Genomic DNA, 8,311 nt, shown 5'->3' with positions numbered 1-8,311 from the left:
AAGATCCCACATGCCCTGAAGCAACTAAGCCTGTGAGCTGCAAACTAAGCACACTTGCTGAGCCTGTGCTTTAGAGCCCAGGAGCCGCAACTGCTGAAGCCTATGTGCCCTAGAGCTCACGCTCTGCAACAAGAGAAGCCACTGCAATGCAAAGCACCCACGCACTGCAGCTATAGAAAGCCCTCGCAAGGCATTGAAGACCCAGGACAGCTGAAAATAAAAATGAATTATTAAAAAAAAAACTGCTGCTGAAGGGAACTTTTCCAGGTAGAGCCTGGAGTCTCCACTGTGAGTTAGAGGACAGTCACCCACAAGACATGTCCTCACAAGACAGCTGGGTTTTAAAGGTGACGACTAATCATGCCTGAGGGCGAAGTTGTAGCATCGTACTCCCAGGCCGGAAGATCTGGCATTGCAGCCTTTTTGGAAGCTGGTGAAACAACCCTGAGCCGAGGCTTCCATGTGTGTCCTAGGCGTCTCTTCAGCCCTGAGGCCTCAAGGTCAGCTCTGCCTGACTGGGCATGGGGGAGTGGGGTGATGGAGGCCATCTCTGTGTCATGGGGAAGTGGAAATGGTGCTGTCAGGAGGGCAGGCAGAGGAGGCCAGCCCAGCCCTGTGGTGATGGAGCCCTAGAGGCGTTGGTTCACAGGGCAGTTTTTGTTATAAACAGGGAACAACTGCAGAACAGAAGACCACCTGTATGCTGTTGGCCCATTCCCACTTAGACCTGCTTTGTGCTGTTTACCATTTATTGTACTTCTGACATTATATAAGCCCATGATTCCCCTGTAGTCATATTTGCTTTATATGGTCAAGTCTTTCAGTCACATTTTTAAAAGAGTTTTGTGTGTTTACCCACATGGTCAGGCTTCCTGCAGATCTACCAGAGGTTCTCTCTGAGTTCCTGAAGAGCTTCCTATAAAATGCCCATGGTGTGAGTTCATTGGCAGCAAATTCTCCCACCTTTTGGTGGCCTGAAAATACCTTTATTTCACCTGCATCAGCAGGAGGTATTTTTGCTGGGAATGGAACTTTGGTTCGGCAGGTGGCTTGGGTGTGACTTTGTTGGCCTCAGCGTTTTGAAGATGCTGCTCCATCATTCCCAGTGAGAGTTGAGTGGGCACTGTCTCCTTCAAAGGAATGTGTCCTTTCTTGTCCTGTGTGCGTTTTATCTTAGTTTTAAATTTATTTGATTCAGATGTGAGGTTTGTTGTTTTCTTAAAGAGTAGTTGATTTAGTGTTAGTTTCAGATGTACCAGCAAAGTGATTCAATTATATGTGTGTGTGTATATATATAAACATAAGTATTCTTTTTCAGATTCTTTTCCATTATAGTTTATTACAAGATACTGAATATAGTTGCCTGTGTTATACTGTAGGTCCTTGTTATCTGTTTCATATATCCCACTGTGTATCTGTTAATACTAAATTCCTAACTTATTTCTCCATCAGTCTCCATCCCCTTTGATGAACATAGTTTGTTTTCTTTGAGTCTATTTCTGTTTTGTAAATAAGTGTCATATTTTAGATGCCACATATATGTGGCATCTTATGGTATTTGTCTTTCTCTGACTTATTTCGATTATTATGATAATCTCTAGGTCTACCCATATTGCTGCAAATGGCATTATTTCATTCCTTTTTATGGCTGAGTAGTATTCCACTGTATGTATGTACCATATCTTTATTTTTATGGCATTTTTTTTTTTTTTAACACCAAAAACTTTTTTGTATTCGGGTATAGCCAGTTGTACCACATCTTATTTATCCGTTGCTCTCTCAGTGGGTATTTAGGTTGCTTCCATGGCTTGGCTATTATATAGTGCTGCTATGATCATTGGGGTACATGTATCGTTTCAAATTGGAGTTTTGTCTGGAGGTACGCCCAGCAGTGGAATTGCTGGATCTAATGGCAGCTCTTCTTTAGTTTTTTTTTAATTAATTATGTATTGGGCTGTGCATGCTTCCTCTAGTTGTGGGAGTGGGAGCTGCTCTCTGGTTGTGGTGTGGTGGCTTCTCTGGTTGTGGAGCATGGGCTCTAGAGCTTGAACTCGGTACTTGTGGTGCTTAGGCTTAGCTGCCCCTTGGCATGTGGGATCCTCCCAGACCAGGGATCGAACCAGTGTTCCCTGCACTGGTGTGTAGATTCCCAACCACTAGACAGCCAGGGAAGTTCTTTTTTTAAGGAACTTCCATACTGCTCTCCACAGTGGCTGCACCAATGTGCATTCCCAGAAACAGTGTAGGAGGGTTCCCAGATCCTTTTCATCATTTGTTATTTGTAGACATTTTCATGTTATTCTGACTAGTATGAGATGGTACCTCATTGTAGTTTTGATTTGTGTTTCTCTAGTGATCAAATTGCCAACATCTGCTGGATCATCGGAAAAGCAAGAGAGTTCCAGAAAAATATCTATTCTGCTTTATTGACTATGCCAAAGCCTTTGACTGTGTGGATCACAATAAACTGTGGAAAATTCTGAAAGAGATGGGAATACCAGACCACCTGACCTGCCTCTTGAGAAACCTGTATGCAGGTCAGGAAGCAACAGTTAGAACTGGACATGGAACAACAGACTGGTTCCAGATAGGAAAAGGAGTCCGTCAAGGTGGTATATTGTCACCCTGCTTATTTAACTTATATGCAGAGTACATCATGAGAAACACTGGGCTGGAGGAAGCACAAGCTGGAATCAGGATTGCCGGGAGAAATATCACTAACCTCAGATAATGCAGATGACACCACCCTTATGCAGAAAGTGAAGAGGAACTAAAAAGCCTCTTGATGAAAGTGAAAGTGGAGAGTGAAAAAGTTGGCTTAAAGCTCAACATTCAGAAAACGAAGATCATGGCATCTGGTCCCATCACTTCATGGGAAATAGATGGGGAAACAGTGGAAACAGTGTCAGACTTTATTTTTGGGGGCTCCAAAATCACTGCAGATGGTGATTGCAGCCATGAAATTAAAAGATGCTTACTCCTTGGAAGAAAAGTTATGACCAACCTAGATAGCATATTAAAAAGCAGAGACATTACTTTGCCAACAAAGGTCCAGACGTCTAGTCAAGGCTATGTTTTTTCCAGTAGTCACATATGGATGTGAGTTGGACTGTGAAGAAAGCTGAGCGCCGAAGAATTGATGCTTTTGAACTGTGGTGTTGGAGAACACTCTTGAGAGTCCCTTGGACTGCAAGGAGATCCAACCAGTCCATTCTAAAGGAGATCAGTACTGGGTGTTCTTTGGAAGGAATGATGCTAAAGCTGAAACTCCAGTACTTTGACCACCTGATGCGAAGAGTTGACTCATTGGAAAAGACCCTGATGCTGGGAGGGATTGGGGGCAGGAGGAGAAGGGGACAACAGAGGATGAGATGGCTGGATGGTATCACCAACTCAATGGATGTGAGTCTGAGTGAACTCCGGGAGTTGCTGATGGACAGGGAGGCCTGGCATGCTGCAATTCATGGAGTCACAAAGAGTTGGACACGACTGAGCGACTGAACTGAACTGAATACTTAGGAATGTTGAGCATCTTTTCATGTGCTTGTTGGCCATCTGTATGTTGTCTTTGGAGAAATGTCGTAGGTCTTTTTTTCCTGCCCATTTTTTGATTGGTTTGTGTGTTTTTTATTGATCTGTATGACAAGTTTTCTACTTATCCTTCTGACCATTTGGTGAGCTTCTTAGATCTGTGGGTTGATATTTTTCATCAGTTTGGGGAAATTTCTTATGATTATTTCTCCAGATATTTGTTTTGCTCATGTTTTCTATTTTTCCCCCCAGGAATCCAGTTGCCTGTATGTAGGACTTCCATGTGATCCTACAGGTCTCTCGCACTCCGCCTGTTTCCCCTGATTTTTCCCTCTGGGCTTCCATTTGGGTAATTTCGACCTGTCTTCAAAGACATCCATCCCCCTTCTGTTGTGTCTGCCTGTAAGCTGCCCACATTCTCTAAATCTTGCTTAAGTATTTTCTAGTCCCAGAACTTCCTTTTCTTTCTTTGTAAAGTTTCCATTTCTCTGTTGAAATCCTCCATCTTTTCAACCTCCTGCTGTTTTCCTCTATATTCTTTAACAGATTCATTACAGAAATTTTTAAAATCCCTGACAACTGACTTCAACATCTGAGTCCCCTGTAGGTCTGCTCCTACCAGCTGTTGTTCCTTCTTCATTTCAGATAACATTTTCCTCCTTCATTGTATCAAAATTTTTACCACATCCCAAGCACTGTATGAGGATGATCTGCCACATAGATCTGCACCAGAGAGCAGTGGGGGGTGGGGCCCTTACAGGAGCTGAGCTGGCTGACTGGCTGCACTTCCCCAAGTTAGCTTCCTTTCTAGTCCAGGTGTCCTGACGTTCACTGTCTTGACCTGCGACTCCTGCGTGATAGCAGAAAAAGAACATTTTTTTCACTCTGCCTCTTCACCCCCACGCACTCCCCACCCAGCGCAAGGCAAGGTCCCATAGGAGACAACCTGGGCAGTGCTTCTAGCCCCTCCAGGGTCCGGGCTGTCCCACCAGCCCATACGGCCCCAGCAGTGCCCAGTTCCTCCGAGGCTGCTGGGGGCCACTCACCTGGAAGGGGCTCTTTCCTCACTGGAATCTAGTTCTTCTCGATTTCTTAGCATCCATGTTTCATCGATATATTTTAAATTATATATAATTATTATAATGTAGGGTATACAATGCGATGATCTAATATACAGACGCATACAGTCAAGGTAATTACCACATCCATCACCTCACGTGGTTACTTTTTTGTGTGTGTGATGAGAGATCTACTTTCTGGGCCAGTTTCAAGTGTAAAATACAGTATCATCAACGGCGGTCATCATGCTGTAGTTGAGATCCCTGAACTTACTCATTTTATGACTGAAAGTTTGTGTCCTTTGACCAGCATCTCCCTTTTCCATAGCCCCAGCCCTTGGCAATCACTGTTTTACACTCTGCCTCTGTGAAAGTTAAAGAGGAATGAAAAAGAGGAATGTTGGCTTAAAGCTCAACATTCAGAAAACGAAGATCATGGCATCTGGTCCCATCACTTCATGGCAAATAGATGGGGAAACAGTGGCTGACTTTATTTTTCTGGGCTCCAAAATCACTGCAGATGGTGACTGCAGTCATGAAATTAAAAGATGCTTACTCCTTGAAAGGAAAGTTGTGACCAACCTAGATAGCATATTCAAAAGCAGAGACATTACTTTGCCAACAAAGGTCCGTCTAGTCAAGGCTATGGTTTTTCCAGTGGTCATGTATGGATGTGAGAGATGGACTGTGAAGAAGGCTGAGCGCCGAAGAACTGATGCTTTTGAACTGTTGGTGTTGGAGAAGACTTTAAGAGTCCCTTGGACTGCAAGGAGATCCAACCAGTCCATCCTAAAGGAGATCAGTCCTGGGTGTTCATTGGAAGGACTGATGCTAAAGCTGAAACTCCAATACTTTGGCCACCTGATGCAAAGAGCTGACTCATTTGAAAAGACCCTGAAAGATTGAGGGCAGGAGGAGAAGGGGACGACAGAGGATGAGATGGCTAGATGGCATCACTGACTCGATGGACGTTGAGTCTGAGTGAACCCCGGGAGTTGGTGATGTACAGGGAGGCCTGGCGTGCTGCGGTTCATGGAGTCGCAGAGTTGGACACGACTGAGCAACTGAACTGAACTCTGTGATTTCACCTTTAATATGTCCCACACATAAGCAAGATCAGACGGTAGTTAATCTTTCTGTGTCTTCACTCAATGTCATCCAAGTTCATCCAAGTTGTTGCAAATTGCAAGAAGACTTCCTTCTTTTTAAGGCTGAATAATGCGTATGTGTGTATTTCTGCTGTATGCAAATTAGGAATGATTTCTAACTAAATAATGTGATTATAATGTATCTGCAACATATATATCATATTTTCTTTGTTTCTGAGGTTGTTTCCATGTCTTGGCTGTTGTAAATAGTGCTGCAGCGAACATGGGTGCGAGTGTCTCTTTAATACAACTGATTTTATTTCCTTTGGATAAATACCCAGAATTGGGATTGCTGGTTGGTGTTGTTTAGTCACTTAAGTTGTGTCCAACTCTTTGCAACCCCATGGACTGCAGCACACCAGGCTCCCCTATCCTTCACTATCTCCCAGAGTTTGTTCAAATTCATGTCCGTTGAGTTGGTGATGCCATCCAACCATCTCATCCTCTGTCACCCCCTTCTCCTCTTGCCTTCAGTCTTCCCCAGCATCAGGGTCTTTTCCAATGAGTCAGCTCTTCGCATCAGGTGGCCAGAGTATGTAATTCTGTTTCAAATTTTTTGAGGAACCTCTATGCTGTTTTCCACTGTGGCTGTACATATATATGATTCCTGTAGTGAGTCTGTTCTTTTTCTAGTTTTTTTATAACCAGCTAAAGCTGTGGTCTGCCACATCAGTCTATATCCTGTCCAGAAATTGAACCCCTTCTACTATCTACTGAATGTCTGTAGGATCTGTCATGGTGGCCCTTTCTCACTTTTGGTATTAGTCATGTGTTATCTCTCTTTAAAAACAAATGAACAACAACAACAAAACATGAACAAAAAGAAACATTTTGCTGTGTTTTTGTCAAAGAGCCATCTGACGGTTTGTATTTCATTCATTTTCTGCTTCATTTTCAGCCTCATTATTTTGTTATTTCTCCTGTTTTGAGTGGAACTTGCTGTTAACTCTCTAGTGTCTTAAGATGAAAGCTTAGACCGTGGATTTTAAACTTTTATTATTGGGAGGTCCCAGTTGGTTCAGTGGTCAGGACTCAGCACTCTCACTATCAGGGCCTGGTTTCCGTCCCTGGTTAGGGAACTGAGATGTTACAAGTAACACAGTGCAACCAAACAACAATAATAAAAATAAACCTTCTTTTCCAGTCTATGCATAAAGTATAAACATCCCTCTCAATTCTGCTTCAGTGGGATCATCAAATTGTGGTATGTTATAATCACAGTATCATTCAGTTCAAAATAGCTCCTTATTTCCATATAGTTTCTGTTTCAGCCTATGTTTATGTCAAGGAGTTGGTTAACAAACATCTGGGGATTTCTTGTTTTTATCCTGTGATTGATTCCAGTGTGATTCCACTTTAGCCAGAGACCATGCTTTGCAGGAGATAAATTATTCTTGAAGTACAGTTGACTTACAGTTTTGTATTAGTTTCAGATGTACAGCAAAGTGATTCAGTTACACTTATGTTCTTTTTCAGATTATTCTATTATAGATTACAGATACTAGATAGTTTCCTGTGCTTTAAGTAGGTAATCCCATACTCCCAATTTATCCCTACCCCTCATCCTTACCCTTGGTAACTGTAAGTTTGTTCTCTACATCTGTGAGTCTGTTTCTGTTTTGTAAATATGTTCATTTGTATTATTTTTTAGATTTCACATATAAGTGAAATGATGTTTGTCTTTCTTTCTTACTTCACTTAGTATGATAATCTCTAGGTCCATCCTTGTTGCTGCAAATGACATTATTTCATTCTTTTTATGGCTGAGTGATATTCCATTGCATACATGTACCACATTTTCTTTAACCACTCACCTATTGATGGACATTTAGGTTGCTTCCACATCTTGGCTATTGTGAATAGTGCTGCTATGAACATAGGGGTGCATGGTTTTATCTGGATAGATGACCAGGGGTGGGATTGTCTATTTTTAGTTTTCTAAAGACTCTCCATATTGTTCTCCATAGTGGCTGCAACAGTTTACATTCCCACCAACAGTGTAGGAGGGTTCCCTTCTCTCCACCCCCTCTCCAGCATTTACTGTTTGTAGACCTTTTGATGATGGCCATTCTGATCAGAGACGTGATACCTCATAGTTTTGATCTTCATTTGCCTAGTATTAATAACTAGTGATGTTGAGCATCTTTTCATGTGCCTTTTGCCATATGTATGTCTTCTTTGGAGAAATGTCTATTTAAATCTTCTGCCCATTTTTTGATTGGGCCCTTTTTTTCTTTTATACTGAGTTGTATGAGCTGTTTGCATATTTTGGAAATTAATCCCTTATATGTCACTTGTTTGCAAATGTTTTCTCTCAATCCATAGGCTAGACAGCCTATTCATTTTGTTCAAGGTTTCTTTTGCTGTACTAAAGCTTTTAACCTGGAGAATGAAATGGCAACCCACTCCAGCATTCTTGCCTGGAGAATTCCATGGATAGAAGAGCCTGGTGGGCTATAGACTTCAGTTCAGTCGCTCAAGTCGTGTCTGACTCTTTGCGACTCAATGGACTGCAGCATTCCAGGTCTCCCTGTCCATCACCAACTCCTGGAGTTTACTCAAACTCATGCCCAT

This window comes from Bos indicus x Bos taurus, chromosome 7 (assembly GCF_003369695.1).
Source record: "Bos indicus x Bos taurus breed Angus x Brahman F1 hybrid chromosome 7, Bos_hybrid_MaternalHap_v2.0, whole genome shotgun sequence".
NCBI lineage: Eukaryota > Metazoa > Chordata > Mammalia > Artiodactyla > Bovidae > Bos > Bos indicus x Bos taurus.
This window is presented reverse-complemented; position numbering follows the sequence as displayed.